This window comes from Pteropus alecto, unplaced genomic scaffold (assembly GCF_000325575.1).
Source record: "Pteropus alecto unplaced genomic scaffold, ASM32557v1 scaffold226, whole genome shotgun sequence".
Lineage (NCBI taxonomy): Eukaryota > Metazoa > Chordata > Mammalia > Chiroptera > Pteropodidae > Pteropus > Pteropus alecto.
In genome coordinates this window covers 6797633-6820590 of record NW_006440132.1, presented here as the reverse complement: position 1 = coordinate 6820590, position 22958 = coordinate 6797633, and the positions used below count along the sequence as shown (strand labels likewise).

The 22958-nt window shown below is 46.0% G+C and overlaps 1 pseudogene; it reads right to left on the bottom strand.

Moving 5' to 3' along the window:
- Positions 1 to 9690: 9690 nt before the first annotated feature.
- On the bottom strand, positions 9691 to 9809 carry LOC112484073 (annotated as a pseudogene).
- Between the last annotated feature and the right edge of the window lie 13149 nt (positions 9810 to 22958).

Below are 22958 nucleotides of genomic sequence, written 5' to 3'. Positions count from 1 at the left end.
ACAAGCTGGGGACTCCCTTGTGCTCCACGAGGCCTCCCAGGCTGGGGCCTTGCAGAGACGTCACACCTCTGACCACATCGGTCATCTCATGACCTTTCCCCAAGCCCAGTCCTGATGATATGAACAGCTGTGCCTGTCCCTTGGGAGACGAGGCAAACTGGGACACGGGAAGATGAATGAGGCTGTGGGGAATGGCCCCTTTATGAATGTGTGGCTCACATCTCGGTGCCGGGGGCATTGTCTGCTTTCTCGATTAGACCCAAAGTATCTCTCTCCTCTGTGGATGACTTGGGTGCTCTGATGTCCCCCGCCCCCCACTCTGTTCCCTGAAGTACGGGGACCATATTTAATGTCCAGAATGTGCTAAGAGCTTGGTATGTTCAGGGGTGTTGCTCACGCAGTGACCAGGCCAGCGGGCTAGGTGTTGAGGGACGGAGAGGGAAACTGAAGTACACAGATGTAGAACACCTGTGAGATGTCATCAGTTGAGAACATCACTGGATGGAGCTGGGACTGGAACCCAGGACTACGTGTCCCCTCAAAAACACCCATGCTCTTCACAAAGGAGGAAACTGTCTTTAGGACACTAAAAGTAGGCAAAAAGATTCCAGCTCTGAGGACCTCAGATGGTTTTGGAGAAATCAACAAGATACTATTTGTCAGAGCCCATTCACAATGGTAAAGTGAGGAGGGACAGCGTTAACTTTGTGTCTCAGGCACTGTTCTAGGTACTTCTGAAATGTTTCTGTGATAATGGACATCACATGTTGTTGACGAGGAAACTGAGGCTCATGGGAATAAAGCCTTGTCAAGGGTCACTTGCCAATAATGACAGAGCGAAACAGAGACCTGAGTTTGTCTGAGCTGAAAGCAGAGTTCTTTCCATGGCCTGCCACTCTCCACTGGGAGATCAAGTTGTCAGCGATGACTATTTTTGAAAATAGTCTATAAATCAATCACTTAAGAATATAGACTGCCTTATCAACCCGAAGTGGGTGCCCCTGACTTCCACGAGAGGCTGACATCCTTGCCTTTCTGAAATTTCCACTTCTCCCATCTCTCTCGCACTTCCTTCCTGAAAGCACCGAAAACCTTATAATGAAATGAAACAACTGACTTCGCCACAAACAACAGCCCCATCAACCCGCTTCTTTCTTCTCTAAATATTTCTTTAGTATTGCGTCTTTGATTTCAAGACATTTCAACAACCTCCCTAAATGATCTTAACATTTCCCTGAACTAGAAAAATAAAAAATAAAAAGCTCTACTGGGAAGAAAAGGAAAATTGTATGTTCTTTTGTTGACGCGAGTGTACAGAAAATCATTACAGATCTCCATGCAGCCTTGGTGATTTTCCATTGTGATATGGAAACAGAAATGGATGAACTGGAGTTTGCAACCAATCTCAAGGGACTTCTTTTCTATTTTAGTGACCCCTGAAAGGCTTCTGAGCATATAGCTATTTTTGAAAAAAAAAAAAAGAGGAAACTCAATGGGGTGGCACCGTTAGCAATAGTTCACCCAGATGCTAACTTATTCTGATGCTTGTTTGTTTTTATTTTTATTTAATCTGATGTTTTGATGCAATCGTTGGCATTTTGTTGTTGATCCTCAACCAGTATAATTCATCTTGGGCATGCCAAGAGAGGCAATGGACTATCAGTGACCAAGAGGCAGCCTATTTTCTTAAATTATGACCTGGTCATATTCATTGATGTGATGCTAAGCGAGGTTCATCTGGGAGATGGGGAGGTGGCATCACTTTGATTTTAATTCTCTTTGATCATAATTTACCCCTGGGCTGCCTGGAATGGGAGCTCGTCTCCTCTCACCCATGGCTTCCATCAAGAGGCCTTTACGTTTAGGAAGGACTTGAGCCAAGTCCTGACCCATAAATTCTGGATGCCAGATGTACAGAATGAAGAATTGCTTTCCTAAAATTCTGAGCTATGTAAATTCTAGGAATAGTATGACTGAGCTCTGGATTAAGAGTGAGTTAATATAATTGTCCCATAAATCCTAGGAAGAAGGTTATTATGCCCATTTTACAGATCAGGGTACTGAGATGTGGAGAGTTGCCTAAGCTAGCAAGCGAGTAGTGGAGCCTTGGATTCAAGCACAAGGTCCTCCGTGCAGAGTCTGGAATCTTAAGGACCAAGTGTAGTGCACCTCCAGATCTGCTGTGTGACCCCAGGTCAATCTTCTTCTTTCTCTGGGCCCTAGTTTCCTCTTGGCTGGATGATTCCCAGGACCCTTTCTAGCACTGACTACATATAAAATTTCATGATCTTCCCAAAAGTCCAGTAAACATTCAGTCTTTAACAGGGGATTGTGGGCAAGTTTCCTCTCCGGAGTCTGAAGAAAGAGAACTTAGTATGGATGGAGAAAAGTAAGGGGCTACTCTGTGTGCTATGTGTTTTGCACATGCACTTTATTGCCATCCAATCTTCATCCTAATTTAATAAGATAGTTATTGTTATCATCCCCATTTTACAGATGTGAAAACTGAGGTTTAGAGAGTGGGTGTGGCTTGTCCAAAGTCACACAGCTGGGGAGTAGTGAAGCCAGGATTAGCCTCCAGTTTCCCACTGTACCCTGTTCTCCCATCAGAGTGTTTTGTGACTGTCTGATTATCTAATTGTGTCTAGTCCAGACCATGATCTATAAGTGGCAAGGACCATGTTGTAGTTTTCTCTGTATCTCTAAAGTCAATAAAGAGATGGTCAATACACACTGCCGAATGAATAAATGAACTCAATACTTCAGAGCCCATTCTGTCCGCTGAGCTTACTGCATAGGCGCCTCAGTTGGAAGGAAAACGGGTGTGGGGACAGGGACTCAGAAAGAGTCTCCACTTACAGGGTGAACTGATTCGCTCCCCCAAACTCAGACGCCCAAGCTTGGAACTGAGCTCACACTGACAAAACGTTTTGCTAAAATGTTTCTATTTTTTCTAAATAAACGTCTAGTGAACCAGGAAAACTGTAGTCGCATTCCTTTTTCCTTCTGGCCGTGATTTAATAAGAAAGCTTACTCTTGAGTTTTACTTTCTTCTTTGTGCTTTTTGATATTTTCAAAATTTTATATAACGCTTTTTTAAAAGCGAAATAGATGCTTAATTTTTTAAAAGTAGAATCAACGATGAGATTGGATCTTTATCTTACAACTCTTTGGAAGACAGTAGGTGGTGATGTGTGGGTAGCATATTCAGGTGGCAAAGAATTAAAGAGTACTTAAAAAAAAGAAAGTCAAGAAAAGCAAAGCAAGACTCTAACCTGGCAGAAGGTAGAAAAAGTTGGAAAATCTGATGCTACCGCTGATGCCCACAAGAGGGCGTCTCAGGGTCATCAGGATGCAAAATTCCAGCCCAAGATCCACTCCAGCAGCTGCAAAGGACCAAAGAGCTGGTTCTGGAATATCAGCGCTTACTCACCTCTCCAGCCCTTTACAATTTACGTTAGGCTCTTTCTCACAAGGCCAGTTCTCTCAGTGGTTTCCACTCCTGAGAGCTTTTGTGGTTCTCTCTTTGCCTAGTGTGGGGCAGGACTGGCCTGTGTGTGTGTGTGTGTGTGTGTGTGTGTGTGTGTGTGTGTGTGTGTGAGAGAGAGAGAGAGAGAGAGAGAGAGAGAGAGAGAGAGAGAGAGAGAGAGACCAAGGCGAGCAGAGATGTAGACAGCCTGCCACAAGCTGTACAGTTGGCCGTATACCTGGGAATTCATTCATGGAGATGTGGCACACCCACCAATAACTCCCTTTTTGAAACTCCAGGTCTACAACAACCATCTTAAAAACATTTTTCACTATCCTAGTCAAAATCAACGTAGTTTTTCAGAGTACAGGAGGGCAAAGCAGTAAATGGACAGACCTACACCGTTTCTCATGAAGAGGAGAGTCACAGGATACCATGAGGTAGGAAAGCAGGGAGCATGTCTATTCTCCGAGAAGGGAGAGCAGAGAATCAACCTGGCTGAAACCCATCACGGCACTTTGCACATGTTGTCTTTCTTGGGGCCCATAACAATCCTAGGGGAGGAAATATCACTATCCCCATTTTACAGACGAGAAAACTGAGGCTTGGAAAAATTGAACCATCTGCCCAACGTCACTTCATCCCCCAGCTCTTCAGGGATAAGATTTTAACCCAGGAAGGGCCCAGGCACCACCAACCCCACTACTGCTCCCACTGAAGCAGAGGCGGGCCTGAGAATGATTTTCCAGAGAAGGGGTAGAAAGCAGGGTGGCTTAGGGCTCCAGCTCCTGACTCAGAGGCCAAGTTCCCCACTGCAGAATTCCAGCAGGCTGTGGGGGGCCCATATCTAGTTCAAGAGTTCTGCGAGCCATTGCATGAAATCTTTTATGTTTTCCCCCATTAATGCATTCTGTACTTACACTTCTTACTATAATTACTCTGCGGTAATTAACAAGGGAAAATAACACATCTGGGTCTGTACCGTAACTCCAAACAGACGTAGGAGATGCAGAGGCATGTGGAGGGCCTTTCAGTTATTTGACAAATGTGTACTGAACACCTACTATGCAGCTGCCCATTGAGGCACTAGGGTTCCAGCTATGAGCCAACCAGGCAAGGTCCCTGGTGGAGGGTGAGGGGGTGGCAGATAGACAGTGGGCATACAAACACATCAAAGATGTCAGTTAATGATAACTGCTGTGAAGATAATAAAACAGGGTGACATGTGGCCAGGATGGCCTCTCTCTGGAAGTGACATTTGAGCTGAGGCCTGTGGAGATGTGGGGAGAAGCATGCCAGGCTGGGGGAAGGGCAAGTGCCAAGGCCCCGGGATGGGAACTAGTTCACCACGTTTTCCAAAGGCCCAAGAGCCAGTGTGGCTGAAGCAGAGCTGAGTCGCAGTGGGGGTCGGAGGCGGGCAGGGAAGGGCAGGCTAAGACTGGGGAGGGCTCTGGATGCCCCACTGCAAACTGGCCAGACCCTGACAGGGCCCTGCTCTGCCCCCAGCTGTGAGGGGGGGTCTTTGAACATCCTTAATTGCCATCGCTGTGGAAGGCATTCCAGGCAGAGGGCACAGCAGGTGCCAAGGCCTGGAGTCAGGAGAGAGCACGTGTGGCCCAGGCTGGAGCACGGATGGAGGGAAGGGTGGGAAGGTCGAGGGAGGCAGGAGTTACAACTTGCAGGCTCTCAGGGGAGTGGGGACTCTCCAGGAGGGCAATGGGGGTTGTCGTCGTTGTGTTATCATCACCTACACCAGTGAGGGGACCGAGTCCCATTGGGAGTGGCTTGCCAGGGCTGAGGCTGGGAGCCAGGTCTCCCGGGCCTGGGGAGCACAGACTCTTTGAGGAAAGGGAAGCCCCAGGCCAACGGGCTCAGGCTCCTTTATTGTCGCCCCTCCAGCCCTGGCAGAGACACCCACAGAGGCTTCCAAGGCCACCCCTCTCCGCCAAGGGACCGAGCCAGGATTTAAATGGGGAGTTCTTGAGGGAAGTGAGCATCCTGGGACGTCCTTGCAGGCAGGGACTGGCGTCCCTCTTGGAGCCTCTGCAAATACAGTGCAGAAGGAGAGGGAGGAAGAGAGGGGATGCGGAAGTGGAGGGCGGGCGGCGGGGAGGTGGGATGCGGCCTTCCATTACCTTTTAGCGGAGGGACTAAGCCCCTCGCCGGGCTGGAGGACCCGGTCTCTCCCTCCCGGGGTCTCAGTTCCTCGGTCTCAGGGCGGGATTGCGCCTCTTCCAGTCCTTTCTGTTAGTTTTTCTCTCTCTCCTCCCTACCCTGCTTTCCCAGTCTGGGGAATTTCTTGCTCCGTGTGTGTGTGTGTGTGTGTGTGTGTGTTGAGGTGTGTGTGTGTGTGTGTGTGTGGCGGGGGCGGGGTAGGCAGAGTGAGAAATGTCTCTTATAGACCCAAGTGGGTGTTCAGGAGATTGCCGTTCCGTTCTGAAGCGGGCATGCCAGGCACATCACTGCACCTTCCCGGCTTCTAGTAATTCTGTCTGTGCCCTGTGCCCTCCGACCCCAATACAGCGCTCCCCCCAACCCCGGCCTGCTTCTATGGGCCTCAAGGGACCCTCTACAATTATCTTTCCTGCCCCCAGCTCCCTTATAAACTCTCCCGCGGGTTCTCGCTCTCGCCGCTTCGGGCGGGTGCCTCTGGGGACACCCCCGGGCTCCGTGGGGCCCAGCGGTCCCTGCTCCTGGTACCGAGGTTCGCAAACTGCCGAGTCAGCGCGGCTGCCACGCTCGGCCCTGCGGGCTGCAGTTGGGGTGCAGATGAGAGGCCAGGGTACCGGGCACATAAGAGACTTAGAGCTGGGAGCTGGCAGCCCGCCAGCACCCCATTCCCCTCTACTACTTCCACCCCCCTCCCTCGCTTGGAACCTCTCCTCGCTGAACCCAGGGAGAGCCCGGCTGAGGGACTGACACTGAGCTTTACACCTGACTTGCTGTTGACCTTGGCACCTCTTGGATCTGTTTCCTCTTTAGAAAACTATGTAGACAATAATAGTACTTACCCTGAGAATGAGTGAGTGTTTGCCAAAACCACTTTGTAAGCAAGGATTATGTGTTTATACATTGGGGGAAGTGGCTCACTTTGTAGCTTTTGCCAGAGTGGTGAAAATGACAGATTGAGATTCAGGCCACCTGGGATTCTAATCCCAGGGCTGAATGACCTTGGGTGAGTCCCTCGGTTTTTCTGTGCCTCAATTACCTCATAGGTGAAGTGGGGATGATGTTAGTAGCACTTACTGCATTTAGTTTGAGAATCAACGTTTAATACCCACAAAGTGCTGGAAAAAGTAACTGGTACAAGCCATGCAGGTTAAACGTTAGCTATTGTTGTCACCCATTTTGCAGGTGGGGATAGTGAGGCACAGGGTCCTATGCCTTTCCTCAGGGCTCACAGCTGATAACCTACTCCGTCTGCAGCTCCTTCATGGTGCTGGACTCGCTAGGATTCCCCATTTTGTGTAGGTTTCAGCTCCCAACACACTCCCGCCTCCTCTCCAGGCTGTTCCTCTGAGGATGAGGTGTAGCCAGAGGAGAAGCAGAGATGCCCAGTGGTGGGCTAGCTCTGGACCCTCAGGGGAGTTTAAGACAGCCTGTGGATTGAGGCCCTTGACCTAGAGGGTGCCTTGCGGGGCAGGAGCAAGAACCTTGGGCTCTGAATTATCCCTGGAGGCTCCTGCTGGCTGTAGAGAGGTGAAAAGATCCCAGGTTATGGAGACAAACAGACAGACACAGGTCTGAATCCTATCTCTGCTACTTAGACTTGGTGTCCTTTAGCAAATATTTGACCTCTCAGAGTCCAGTTTTCTTAACTGTAAATGGAACAGTAACATCTTCCTTGTGGTGTAATGGCAAGTCTTGGAGACGATTATGCAAAGTCCCTCCCATCATACGTGGCACCCATAACATTGCAGCTGGCATTTAGGGTTGTCATCATTGCTGGTGGCTTGCTAGGTGAACTCGTATGCTTCTCCTATCTTCTTTGAGCTTCGTGTTCCTCTGTCTGGTAGTGAGATGGCTGATCAGATGATCTTTAAATGCTGCAGCTGATTAAATATCTGTGATTCTCATGAAGGAGGAAGATTCTGTGGGTTCCCTGCCCAAGTCGCTTTTGTACTCACCAGATCTGCACACACCCAAGGCTTCCTAATTCAGACACCTGGAACTCTCTGCCCTAGAGCTTTCTCTAGGTGCAGGCAAACTTGGCCTGCATGTGGCATGGCTGAAAACGTCACGTAACTAGCGCCCCAGGAACAGCCCTCAACCACTGATGGATGAAAGCTGGTAGCCGACTACCTCTGCCTCTTCACTCCCAGGTGGGACAATCTGAGTCCTTTCTACATTATGCCTCTCAGGGCTGCCCAGCCCGAGGGAGCCCCACTCACTCACAGTGGTCACCTGCTCATGAATGCACCCTGAACTGGCTTCTTCCGTCCCTGAGTCATGTCCCTGGCCCTTAGCAGTGCTTCCTGGGATCACCTACCAAATAAATTAAGCACTGGGCTCTGGAGCTTGGTGTCTTCCCCCAGTGGTCCTGCCAGGTGGTCATCGTCCAGCACCAGAGCCTCTGAGGGGTCACGAGCCTAGGTGGAAATCAAAGTTTTCCCCTTCCCTGAAGATCAAATCCAAAGGTCAACCGTTCCCAGGTCTCTGAGGAGACACCTGGACTGTCTTGGTGCCAGTACCTGCATCTTGAAAGACCCTTCAAAATGCATCCTGAATGAATGAACAGAGGAGGAAATGCTGGGTGCAAGAATGAATGAATGAGTGAATGAATGAATGAACCTTTGCTCACAGATCTCCTTCCCCACTGCTGCTGCCTCCAGGCTTATGACAAGGCCTGACAATACTTTGGGGGAAAGGATCAAGTATCATGAACAAGGAAATTGTGATTCACAATCAAAGCATTAATAATAGCCCAGACACCATGAGTCCATCTGTCCAGGTCACAGAGTACCTCCACAATCATGATTTTACTTGATATTCCCAATAACCTGACCAAGAAGGTTTTATTGTAAGTACTGTGATTATTATTTATATCATCATCACTATTTGTTATTACTATTTATCTCATTACTGTAGGATGCAACCACTCCTGGGCTCCTGGAAGACATAAATAATCAATCAGGGTGTCCTCATCCACTAAGCCCCTTGGCGTCCTCAGAACCCTTCTCCATCTTGCACTGTTCGCAGTCACTACCAATCAATTGAAGTTGGCATGAAAGCTGAAACCCGTGTCGCCCCCCTGGTTAGGAACTTTCCTAACAACTATACATTCTTATTAAATTAATGTGAAAGGTTCAAGGAGGGAGAAGAAAAGTAGGCTCGGGGCTTAGGTCTCCTGACACCCACCCAATCCAGTCCTCTGCATGCAGATATCTGTTAGAGGCTGTTTCAGGGAATTGTTTCCTCATTTCTCTGACCTAATGAGATAGCCTCAGATACTGTGACAGGTACACACATGTGCACATGCACACACACACACACCTTTCCTCCCTGGCAGACTTCTCTTAAAACAACCCCCCCCCCTCAACCCCCTTTCCCCTCAAAAAAGAAAAGAAAAGAAAAGAAATCACCAAGCAGTGTTGGCAAGGAGATAAGGCAAAATGGAGTTTGGGGATGGGCTAGTTACTACAGCCAGGTACATGGGCTTCCTAAACCACGCAGTGGGGCCAGATACCGCAAGGAGACTCTGCAGTGTAATGAATTAATCACTGATAACAAAGACTCAAATTTACTCTTATCTCTCAACAGGGAAATGCTTTTGACTAGCAAATTGGAAATTTTCATCACTGCAAAAGCATGAATTTTCTCTTGATTTGTTATTTCCCAGACAAAAAATATTCCTTATAGAGCCCAGGACCAGCTGCAGGAGGCACTTGCTTCATGGGTCCCTATGACTAGATGGGGGAGAGACCTCGCTTAGCCACTCCAGGGCACGGACGCCTGGCCCACACCATGTGGCCTCCCTGAGCCTTGGTCTCTTCATCTGGAGAAGGCAAATGCACCCTGTCTAGCTGCTACCTTGCAGTGCAGTGGGATCAGTTACCAGTTGAATAATTTTGGGTAGATTACTTGGCTTCCCTGACCACAGTTTTTCCTATTTAGGAAAAAGAAATAATGATTTTTTTTTTTTTAAGGCGAGGCAACCCTTGGTCGACCTTACAGATTGCAAGGACCTTGTCAGCTTACAATCCCTTATTTTTTATTGTTTACGCCTACAGCACCTGGTCTTCCTAGGTGGTCTCCCATCCAAGTACTAACCAGGCCTGACCCTGCTTAGCTTCTGAAATCAGACGGGATCAGGCTTGTTCAGGGTGGCATGGCCATAGACAATAATGACATTTTTTAGGACAAAATGTTGAGCGGTTTATACTCGATGTGTGGGCAAAGGCAGTACCTGGGGGGCACGGAGCAGACTGAGTCTCTCAATGCTGTTAGTGCCCTTCCCCTCAGCTCACTGAATTATTGTAAAATGAAAGATGATTCATGAGAAAATGCTATTTACACTAGTGCTGTCGGTAAGAACTTTCTGCGATGATGAAAATGTTTCCGATGTGCAATGTCCCATACCGTTGTCACTAGCCCCATGTGGCCATGGAGGCCTTGAAATGTTGCTATTATGCTGAAGTACTCTGTTTTAAATTTTATTTCATTTAAACAATTTAAATTTTAAAAGCCACATGTGACTAGCGGTGACTAGAGTGGACATGACAGAGCTAAAGTACAGCAATGATCTCTGTTAGGAAGTAAATCTCTTCCCCATGCCCCCCACCGAAATCGACGCTTTAGGATCTAGCGGTCCTTGTCACCCAACTGTGCATGGGTTCAGAAGCCAGCTAAGAGACCAGGAGCGTTAGAGGCTATCTGAGCTAAATCAGCCATTTTTTATGTTGAAAAACCGAGACCCAGAGAAAGTGGCATGACTCCCCCAATGGCACATGGCTCAGGTGTCATGATGATTCCTGGAGGAGTGCTGTCGCTACCAGCGGGGAATGTTTTCTCAACCGTGGTGGGCTAACTGGTGTCCTACAAGATGAACCCTGTCTGCGGTCTTCGACCAAGACAACTCTAATTATTGTAAAAATTCTGAAATGTTGATTCCTGGCACAAGAGCCCTATGTGGCAGACGAATAGTTAGATTTTCGTTCCTTAGCATTGCCAGGAGGGTCCCACAAAGTAGCCACAGACTCCTCCAAGGGAAGATGTGTCAGACTAAGGGATTTTCCTATGACCTAGGAACCCGAGAGTCCAGGTGATCAAACTTCGGGTGAGTGGCAGCCGACCTGGCCCCGTGACAGGTAAAGCTCTGAGTGGCTCTGAATTTTTATCTTCCCTTCTTAGAACTGCATGGAGACCGTTGGTGTGAATCCAGTCAGCAAAGTCCCAACAAAAGCACATGGTAAGAGATAATGAAGATGAAAGGAGAAGTTCAGCAGAGCCCAACAGAGAAATGGATTAACAGAGATATTATCTTTTCAAAACCAAAGGTAGAAACAGCCTGTCTGAAAGCAGAACCATTGCCTATAAAACTCATCATGGGGATTATCTAATCTAAGAGGGCTTTTGTATTTAAGGTACTGCTCAGCTACTATCAGAGCATTTTCTGCTACTTCCTACCAGTCATGCTAGCAAAGAAACACAAACCTTGCTGTGTAGAAAATGCTCTGGTTCCTCCAGTGACAGCCTGGTTGCCAGCCCCAGGGGAAGGATGGAAGTCAAGCCTAGGAACCGGAAGCCTCGTATGGATGGGACCACTGCTTCTCTGTGCAGTACTAGACACCTCACCTCACCTCCTTGGACCTCAGTCTGCTGTTTGTAAACAGGGCAAGAGTTAAGAGGGCCCTTTAGCCAGCCCCTGTGGCCCCATGCCCCACCATGGCCCCCAATGCCTGCTCAGAGCTCCAGGTTCATGGAACTACCTGATTATATGTCATGCGGTTTCATTATTTGGGGTCCAACACCAGCTCAAATTAACCTATTTGTTTGTTTTCATGATTATTGTCTGTTTCTTCCATTGGATGTTAGTTCTTTAGGAACAGGGAGGTTGTGTTCTTTGGTCACAGATACACTGGAGTATTCCCAATCCTAGATCAGTGGCTGGCATATAGTAGCTGCTTAATAGATATTTGTTGAATGCTCAAAATGGATTTTAGACCTAATGTAAGAGCTAAAACTATAAAACTTTTAGACGAAAACATAGGAGTAAATTTTTGTGAAGGGTTAGGTATTGATTTCTTAGATATGCTACCAAGAGCACAAATAACAAAAGAAAAATAGATAAATCTGAAAATGAAAATGAAATGAAAAATTTTTGTGTTTCAAAGGATACCTTCAAGAAAATGAAAAGAGAACCCATAGCATGGGAGAAAATATTTGCAAGTCGTATATTTGATAAGGGTCTAGTATTCAGAAATATATAAAGAACTCTTACAACTCAACAACAAAAAAACAAATGATTGTAAAAAATGGGCAAAAGATTTGAATAGACATCACCCCAAAGAAGATACGCAAATAGCAATAAGCACACAAAAAGATGCTCAACATCATTAATTATCAGAGAATGCAAATCAAAACCACAATGTGACTTCACGCCCACTAGGATGGCTGGAATCAAAACGTGAGATAATAATAAGTGTTGGTGAGGCTTTGGAGAAGTTCAGTTCCTCATAAATTGCTGGCGGGAATGTAAAATGGTTTAGCCACTTTTCCACTTTGGAAAACAGTGTGTCAGTTCCTTAGAAAGTCAAATAGTTTCACTGCTAGGTATATACCCAAAACCCGTACACAGATGTTCGTAGCATCATTATTTATAATAGCCAAAAAGTGCCACCCAAATGCCCATCAGCTGAGGGTTGGATAACTGAAATGTGGTGTATCCATCCCATATGCCAAATGTCATTTGGCAATAAAAAGGAACGAAGTATTGTTAAGACATGGACGACCTTTGAAAACATAATGCTAAGTGAAAGAAGCTGGTCCCAAAAGACCACATAGTATATGATTTCATTTATGCAAAATATCCAAGACAGACAATTCCATAGAGACAGAAAAGAGATTAGTGGTTGGGGGAGGAGGCAATGAGGAGTAACTATTAATGCTTATGGGGTTTCTTTGGGAGGCCGAAAATGTCCTAAAATTAAATTGTGATAATGGTAGCACAACCCTATGTAATTACTAAAACCATTGGATTATACACTTTAAATGGATGAATTGTGTGGTATGTGAATGAACATATCATTAGAGCTGTTTTTTTTTTAAAAAAAAAACAACCCACGAGGGAACAGCAGGACCTCCAGGGAGGGGTGATGTCTATCTAAGCTGAGCTCCATGATGTGAGTAGAAGCGGGAAGCTTGAAGTCTGGGGGTCACAGAGAAGGAGGAATGGAGAGTGAGTGCTTTATGAAGGCAGAGCACCTGGGAAAAGGTCCCAAGAGGGGAAGAGTGAACCCCAGAGCTGGAGGAGAGCAGTATGACTCGAATGAAGCGGGAGAGCTGGGAATGAGGCTGGAGAGGAATGATGGGCAGATAAGACATGAGAAAGGAATAAATTCCCATTTTACTCGAAAAATAATGGAACCCTGCTTTCGATCCCTGGTCTTAAACTTTTTGGTTCTTGGGGGAATTAGACAATAAGTATACTGGGCTGTGGAGCGAGCAGGCAGGAGCAGGGTCAGCTTACAAGGACACTTGGAGGTGGAGTAGCCCACATCTTAGTGATTTTATTGTTTTCTATCTTCAGGATAGCTCTTTGTCACTCCCTCCTCAGATGCCTCCTGGGGCTGCCTGCTGCCCACAGAATGAAGCCCCATTTCTTAACCTGGCATTCAAGGCCCCTGTGACCTCGGACCTGCATGGCATTTTATCTCTCACTGCTCTTCTTCAGTCCCTGGAGGATACAGACCCACTGTCCCCACCCTTGCCTGACTCTGTCTCTATTCGTGGGCACTGGATCCTGCTGTGCCCATTCATATCTTCTCACCCGGACCACTGCAGTGTATACGTCCTGACTTCTGAAACCTCCATTACGTCCCTGAGGGCTTTCCAAGGCTGCCAGGGCCCACTTTGCCTGCCACGATCGATGACAGGCTTGCTGAAAACACACGCTTCCCCTGTACAACCACCATAGCCCTCAATCAATATGAAGAACTGGTGTATGAAGACCTCCACTCCCTGCCCTTTTCTGGGATAAATTTGAGGCTGTGGACTACAATGGCTCCGGAGTCCCCCAAGGCTATTAAGCTCCAATTACCAACAGTGCAAATGGGATTGATGACACAGGGGTCACCGGCTGCCCTCCCCCTCACTCTCCCACCGCCTAGCGCCATCTACTATCTCCTTCACCTCCCAAATGCACTACTTGTGTGCAAATCCTTGCCTCACGGTGTGCTTCTGGGGGAACCCAAAACAAGACAGAACCCCACCTCAGCCAACTCCACGCAGCAGACCCTCAACGCTCACTCCGATGGTGGCTGCATCTAAGAATGTGGGGAACTAAGACTGAGCACCAGACACCATTCTAAGCACTTTACATGCACAAACTCTTATAATCCTCACAATGACCCTATGAGGAGGGTTCTATTATTATCATCAGACGATGAAGAAACTGAGGCACAGAAGGGCTAAGCAACTTGTCTTAGGTCCTACAGCTAGAACATAGCAAAGTTAGAACATTGTGGAGATAACATCTGGATTTGTGGGGACAAAAGCAGGGTGGACATGCAGATTGGTTATGCTTATGCCTGTCCATGTACCATGTCTGGTTCCTTATGTCGCTTCTCCCTTCGTGATCTTGGATCAGCTCTATCAAGTGGAACATAATGGCCTAGCATGGGGCCCAATGTGTCTTAGGGCTCAAGAGTTTTTATTAAATGACACCCCCAAATTGCTTCTTGGATCGTGCCTCTCACAACATCCTGTTTGTGTCCTTCATGGCTCTTACCACAAGCTGTACTTATTTTTATTTTGTTTTGTTTATTTCCTTTATAGTCTGTCTGCTTCATGTGACAATATGGCACAGGAGAGCAGGGCCCATGTCTGTTGTGATTTTGCTGTATCCTTAGCACCTACTGCATGCAGTGCCTGGTAAATAGTAGGCGTTTGAAAATATGTGTTAATGAGTAAAGGACTAAATGAAGAGTCAGAGGGAACCAGAGCCTTCTTGGTGACTTGAGGGTCCAGGCTGGATCATCTCGTCCATGACTGGGTTCGTCCTCCTAGAATATGGCTCAGATTCAGTAGCCAACTTGCCCGGTTCACATGGAAATTAGTGGCAGAGGGCAGTTTCCAGATGGAGGCTTTATGTCCAGAATTTGCTTTCTAGAAGGTGCCCCTAGGTTTTAGCCTTATCAATCCTGGGGAGAGACTCCCAGGTTCCCAGCTGAAAAACAACAGCTGTGAATACTAAATGAGACTCACGCACTGAGAGTCTTCGATCAGCAAAACACGTATAAATTTCAATAATAATGGGGATGCATTCATTAGACCTATCAATCATCACCCCCTATGCCACTAAGACATTTCTCAATGTCAGACAAGCCTTGCAGATATATTCTCTGGAATCCAGCTGCATGGCCCAGGCTGGTGGTCCCCACCATGGTCCACCCCTTCCCCTCCCAGGCTTCAGTCTCCCTTTCTACCTGGGAAGGGGGCGAACATGGATAGCCTTGCTTCAACTGTCCAGATTTCAGAACTCTGAGTACTAAGATAGTACGTTACGATTGTCTCTCCTCTCCTGAAAATGCCTGCAACGGTTCCCTTTCACCTGGAGAATGAAGCTCCATTTGAGACTCACTCGGTTTGGATATCGAATCCCTTCTCATTCACGTAGTGGTCCCTCCGGTGGGAGCCTCAGCCATGCCTTTCCCACCTCTTCCACCTCTGGTCTTGCTGTCCCCTGGTTCTCAATCATCTCTACCCTTCACCTCTCCCCATCTTGTTCATATTGAGTGCCTGCAAAGTGCCCATGACAGAGTAGATGCTTAAATATATGTGCTTTGTCTTTCTGCTTAGGAGATTGAAGAAGGCTTCAGGGACAAGGTGACATTTAAGTTTTTCATTGTGGCCAACATGGAAGATTTGGACAGGAAGACACTGCGATGACAAGAGAGGAGGAGAATATTTCAGGCAGACCAGAGTGACTGGGGTGGATGAGGGTGGAGAGAGGGTGGTGGTCAAGGAAGGGGAATCTCATGACGTGAGCATCTTAGGAATCCACCTCATTGATACTCATGGGACTGGGTGAATGGTGGCCTCAAGGCCACTTCTGAGATTTCATAGAAACATTCACTAATAACCTATTCTGTACCAAGATCTTGGCCAGGCACTGGAGATGGAACTTAAAAGACATTTAAAAAAAAAAAAAAAAAACAATTAACTATAGTAAAAGGCAAAAGAACTGCTGGGCAGAAAGATAGGAACTAACATTTGCTGGGCACCTGTCTTGTGCTGAGCACTTTGCATTCACTCTTCTTGTGGTAAATTATGTTTCCAGAGATATTGAAATAACATCCCATCCCACATGCTCTTTTGCAATGTGACCACACCACTTGCCCACCAAGAACTGGTGGTCTATTTCTCTTCCCCTTGAATTTGGGTTGACTGTGTAACATCTGAGACTGGACCTTAATAGACGAGCAGCATATTCACTTTCCTGCCTTATACTCTTCTTGAGGGCCATCTATATCCAACCACCAAAGACCATGCTGTGCGGAAGCCCAAGCTAGTCATGGGGCCGTGGAGGGAGGCCCCACTGCATCAGTCGCGTGAATGAAACCGTCTTGGACCTTCTAGTCCAGCACAGCAATTAGCCTGGAGAATGACCTGAGAGGACACTTCGGGGACCAGGACCACTCAGGCTTGAGTTCCTGACCTACAGATTCATGAGCAAATAAATGTGTGTGTGTGTGTGTGTGTGTGTGTGTGTGTGTGTGTGTGTGTATCATCTTCTAAGTGTTGGGATCATTTGCTAAACTGCAACAGAAGATCAAAACTTTAATCCTCCTTCAGGACTCCAAGAGGTAGATGTTGTGACCTCTACTTTACAGATAAGCAAACACAGGATAGGAGAGCTGAAATGACTAATCCAAGGTCATATGGAAAGTCAGTGGCAGAAACAGGATTCAAACTCAGGCTTCTGTGACCCAAAGACTTTGCCAGTTCACTCAGAGCACAGGATAAAGGCCTTTCCCCCTGGGGAGGGGAACGAGGGGCCAACCAGATGAGAGGAGAACTTTTCCCTCTACTCTTTTGTACTTTTAAAATTTTGCATGTATCATCTACTCCAAACAACAAAATAAAGGTAACATTTATTATTTAAAAGAAAAATAATAGTGGTATGTGTATATGTTAGGGTAGGAGCAGATGAAATTAGAGGCCACTTCACAGAACAGAAGCATCTGGGTTTGGCATAGAGTTGAGTGGTTCCCACCTCTGGCCGCACAGTCAAGCCACCTAAAGGGTTTTAGAACTCAGATTGCTGGCTCGCCCCAGAGCCGCTGGTTTAATGGCTTGGGCGCGGCTTAGGCCTCAGGGTTTTTAAAAAGCTCCCAAGGTGGTTCAAATGCGCAGGCCAGGTGGAGATGGAGGATGAGGATCCCTCTAGGCAGTTAAAGGGTAGGGTGGGAAGGTGGGCTGTGCAGGACCGAAGTGGATGATTTGTGTAGAAAACAATGAAAAAGAATTGCTTTGGGAGTGTAGATGCTTAAACAAAACAGAACATAACAAAACAAAACAGAGTGGCCCTGCTTTCTGTGCCCTGGCATGTGAGCTCACCGAACAGTTCAAGAAATGCTCAAACTTCAAGGCCAAATTGATCAATCTCAGAAGGAATTAATTTGAAGGATGGTAATAATTAGGTTTGGTCACGGGGAGAAATGATAAATAGTGCAAAATCTATCATTGCACAGGTGCTCGTTCCTGTTCTCAGCTTTGCCAGGATCCTGAATTGCCATCCTTAGGATGCAGAAGGATCTGGGGCTCCCTAGGAAGCAGGTGCAGCAAGAGACCTTCCTTGAATTTCCAGAGAAGGAAAGGCCCATGCAGCCCATTCAGGCCAGGGATGGGGCCTGAACCTCAAACCACAGGGGAACTTGGCAAACAGATCCCATCCTGAGCTTCAGAGGCCTTTGGTTGCTGGCGGGGTAACGGGATTGCTTGTTGAATTGTGATTCTCAGGAGGCCTCCAACCAATTAGGGCAGTGGTTCCCAGACATTGCTGTGTCAGAACAACCTGGAGGGATAATGGAGAAGACAAAAGTCCAGGCTCATTGAAAGAGAGGAGGGCCTGGGCCTCTGCAGGTTAACCACACTCTCGGGCGATTATGATTGACACCAAGGTTAAAGACTCAGGACATGAGAGCGTACGTTCTCCAGCTCGAGAAGTTAAAAACTACTGCTACCTTGGTTGCTCTCCTAGAGATTCTGATTTAATTAGTCTGGGGTGTGGCCTAGGTATGAGGATTTTTTAAAGCTCTCCAGGTGATTCTAATGTGCAGCCAAATGTGGGAACCCCTGGATTAGGGAGTCTAGAAACAGACTCAGGTATATGTGGGAGGTTAGTCTATGATAAAAGTGAAATTTTAAGATGAGTGAGAAAAGGGCGAATTTTCAGTAATGGGGCTGGGTCAAGCAGCTATACGTTTGAAACTAAAAACAGATCTTTCCTCATGTCACAAACAATAATAAATTCCAGATGGATTCAAGACATAAATGGACAGGATAAAATAACAAAACTGCCATATAGGAAAATGCTTTCATAATTAATATCCACAAGACATTAAGTATGCTTACAATTTACTCAGAAAAAGACAACAACTCAATAAAAATGGGTCAGTAATTTGAATAGGTAATTCTCAAAAGAAGAAATACAGATAAACATAGATTTATATGCCACTCAATATATAGAAAGATGCTCTTCATTAATAACCAAATAAATATAAATTAAGTAATATATATATCTTTTTCATTTATCTGAAAAAAATAAAAAGATTGATATTGTTTGTATTGGGAAGGGTGGTGGGAGGGGAAAATGGGAGATCTCAAATATTATTAGTAAAAGTGTACACAGAAATTTTGGGGGATGCAATTGGCATTAATTATCAAAATTTTAATGTGTCTACTCTGACCTAATAATCCCACTTCTAGAGCTCTGTCCTGCAAAATTACTACCAGCAGGATATGATACAAGGATATGATACAAGGCTGCTCAGTGCAGCATTATTTTTAATAGTGAAAAAATGGAAGAGAACTGAAGTGTCCAACAATACAAGGGAATGGTTAAATAAACTGTCACACAGCTGTGCAGTGGATTGCTGAGCAACCATTACAAATGATGAGTACAGCTCTGTGTACTAATATGGAAGGATGTGCACATATGTTGAAAAGTAATGAAAGCCATCGCAAGACAAGATGGGTAATAAAAAGCTATTTCTACACATAATGTTTTGGGGCAGCAATGGGTGGGGGGATTAGTCAATGATCGTTAACAGTTTCTGCCATGATCCACTTTTGGCAACGAATCAACCTGAGTTTCCAGAATAACTGAGGAAACTTTGGGGGTGAAGAGTCTTTTTGAAGGGATCCTACTATTAGACCCATAAGACCCTAAAACTTATGTGTTTAGGTATTGAAATAATCATTGATAATGATGATAATAATAATAGCCAGGATTGGCTATTATTATAATAGCCAGGATTGGCTATTATTATCATTATGAATGTAGTACTTTCTTTGTGCCCAGCACTAAGTTCTAAGTCTTTCACATGTATTAATCCAGGCAGACTGGGGTTCAAATCCCAGGTTTGCCACTCACTAGCTCTGTGCTCCAGGGTCTCAGTTGTCCTGTTGGTAAATAAGGACACTGCTTTTGATGAGATGACCTTGGTGAGGAGCCTACTTCCAGCACACGATGACCTCCACAATTCACTGCCAACCTAAGGGTCGCTCCTTTTACTAACCCTCATAATGTGGATTCAAAGTTTAAACTCAGCCTATTTACGAGCTTCTTTTCTTTAAAGCTCTGCTATCAGCTTTCCTAAGATTTATTCATGGTTTGGTTTCAAATTTTCTATTCTTGACCTCTTAGGCAACTCTCTGAGTCTTGAAGTCATTCAGCGTCAATTTTATTACTTCCCAGTATAAATCGTCCAGCCCTCCATGACCCACTGAGGCCTCTGGCTGCATGTGACATTTTAAATACTAACTTTGGGTTCTTGTCTTAAAAGGAGGAGAAATTAAGTTCAAATTGTTGCTCTTTAGAAATACATAAAACATGAGCTGAGCTTTTAATGGAAAAGTCACCTTCTCATAACCTCTGCCAGGCACAGCTGGGACAGGCAGATTGAATCCCACCCTTTTTCAAAATCAAGAGCAAATATTGGTTTACCCTTAACCAAGATGACCTTGGGCCTATTCTCGTAGAAAAACTGCAGTAGGTGCTCAAATGCAAAATGGAACCATGGCTGAGCCTGTGACTTGTCTTGTTGTAGCTAGTTAGGCAAATAACACTCTCCAGTTAAAGTAGCCTCTTCTCGGGAAGGAACCTAGAGGTGTGAAATGTCAGGCATCTGGGGAGTTCTTGAAGGCAGGGACTCCCCTCATAGGTTTATGTGTCTGGCACTGGGCTGCCCACATAAGGAAATGGGTAGCTAAATAAATTTGGATTATCCCAAATTCATGATTTACCGAATCTGGTTTAGAAGGTTCCCCAAAACTGGATCCTCTGGAAGACACAGGTCATCCAGCTGTTTAGAAACAAACACTGAAATTCCAATTGGACAAAACCAGGTGAGATGCCAGCTTAGTGTGAGAGCATAGACCTTGGGACCAGGCTGCCGGACTGTGTGAACTTGGGCAAATTACTAAACCCCTCTGTCTTATCTGTAAAAATGGAATAGAAATAATAATACCTCCATGAGAGAATTGTGAGGATCAAATTAATTAATTTTTAAAAAAAGATTATAAGAAATCTGGCAATATTAAAATATATATATAAAGCCAAGGACTAGCAAAATTCCATGCTAGGGACCCTTCTTTGAGGTGACTTATTGCTAATGATTCTCAGTGATCCTTTAACAGGTTGGGTCACATTAAGACAAATTATGCTATCTATACGAATTTTGATTTGTGTGGGAAATCTTAAGATTACTGCTGCCTTCGCCTACAAGCATCATGGAGACCTCGATTGCCTTGATCTGCACTGCATAATTCATGGCAGAGAGAACATTTCCCAGCTCCAAAAGTGCCCCCTTCACCTGCTCGTGGGCGCTAGAAACCCCACTCGGTGTATCTGCTCTCTTTCCACCATTCAGAGACAAAATATTGTCACACCAGGCAAGGACCACTTGCTGTGAGTTGTCACAGAAACTCATTCTTCTGCTCTCTTGCCTTCATTCCACTTGTATTTACTTCTTCAGTTTCTGCCTCCCCTGTTAAGCTGTGTATGGTTAATTTTATGTGTCAACCTGACTGGGCCACAGTGTGTCCAGATATATGGTTAAACATTATTCTGGGTGTGTCTGTGAAGGTGTTTCTGGATGAGCATCTGAGCTGATACACTGAACAAAGCAGACTCGCCCTCCTTAATGTGGGTGGGCCTCATCCAATCAGTTGAAGAACTGAATAGAACAAACAGGCTGACTGACACTCTTCGAGTAAGAGAGAACTACTCCTGCCTGACTGCTGAGATGGGGCATGGCTTTTTTTCCCCCTTCCCCTCTTTAATTCGCACCCCCTTCCACCCCTAACCTATGGATGTGGCTGTTTCCCCTCAAGAACTGGATCTCTGAAGGCAGGGCGTCTCCCCTCACATGCTTGCGTGAATAGAACAAACAGGCTGACTGACACTCTTCGAGTAAGAGAGAACTACTCCTGCCTGACTGCTGAGATGGGGCATGGCTTTTTTTCCCCCTTCCCCTCTTTAATTCGCACCCCCTTCCACCCCTAACCTATGGATGTGGCTGTTTCCCCTCAAGAACTGGATCTCTGAAGGCGGGGCGTCTCCCCTCACATGCTTGCAGCATGCACCTGAGGCCTGGATGGGCCTGGTGCACCCGGGGTATGGTCCCGTGGCTCCACCTGGGGCGTGAACCCAGGACCTTCTGCATGTAAAGCAGATGTACTAACCACTACACTATGGAGCCACCCACAAGGGGCATGGCTTTTTTTCCTGCCTCCGGACTTGAACTGAAACATCATTTCTTCTTGGGTCTTAAGCCTGCTGGTTTTCATAATAAAACTACACTATTGGCTCTAGTGGGTCTTTGGCTTGCTAACTGCAGATCTTGAGACTTCTCAGTCTCCATAATCACATGAACTAATTCCTTATAATATACAACAGGTTCTGTTTCTCTGAAGAACCCTGACTAAATGCAGGTTGTAAATTCTGATTGGAAAAAAAGAAAAAACTCTCCGTGCCTCAGTTTCCCCATCCTTAGAGCCTAGGAAAGGTTGGCATTCAATCAGTATCTCTTGAAGGAAGGAAAGCATGAGTGAGAAAATAGCAATGCCACACATCTGAACCATCAGCCCTTCCAACGACCCTCGGGAAGCATTCATAGCATCTACATAGTTGAGGACTTTGACTTTTGGGTCTTTTTTCGCTTTCCTTTCTCTCTACCCTGGTGGATCCCTGGGTTCCCAGCTCTAAAATCTAATATATCCTCCAGTTTGGATCTACTCCACAGGCTAAGCCACACCAATGTGTGAGTGCTGAGGAGCAGTGTGCTTTCAAGAGATGAAGGGCTAATGTTGGATATAAAGCATTTCTCCTAGTGTTTGACATGTCATATCATGGGAACTCAACTGTTATTTGTGATTATTGAATCACACAGAGATCCTGAGAGAAAGGTATTAGTGGCTGTGGAAGCTCAGAGAGGTAGGTAGAGAGGCTTGGCCAAAGTAGAGCTGGGATTCAAACCACTGTCTGGAACCCCAAGCCCAGTGCTTTTTCCAAAGACCTCTCATGGCACACTGGATCATCGCTACCAAATCTTTAGTTCCTCCTTTAATAGAATTTTACATTCTCATGCAGAGGGCACCTCCCCAACCCTTGACTTCAGGCTTGACCATGTGACTTGCTTTAGCCAATGGAATGTTAGCAGATGTGATGTGTGCAGAGGTCTTAAATGTGCTGGTGTGGTTTGACTTGGCCTCTTGTGCTTCTCTAATCTACCGTGAGAAGAATATGCCCAGAACAACTGCTGATCCAAGGTACAGAATGAATCCAACCCAATGCCTGCAGCCAGGCTAGGCCAGCCTGCAACCTGGAGCATAGCCACGCCAGTCAATTTGCAGACTCATTGACAAGAAAAAGGAATGCTTGCTGTTGTAAACTGAGTTTTGGAGTGGTTTGTTATGCAGCATAAGTGAAGTAATTGCTGACTAAAATATGTCCCTAAATGAGTATCTCTAAGGAGATTTGAGTGGAGGGGAGATGGAGAGAGACCCCAATCTTTGGGTGCCTATAAAGAAGATAATGGACATT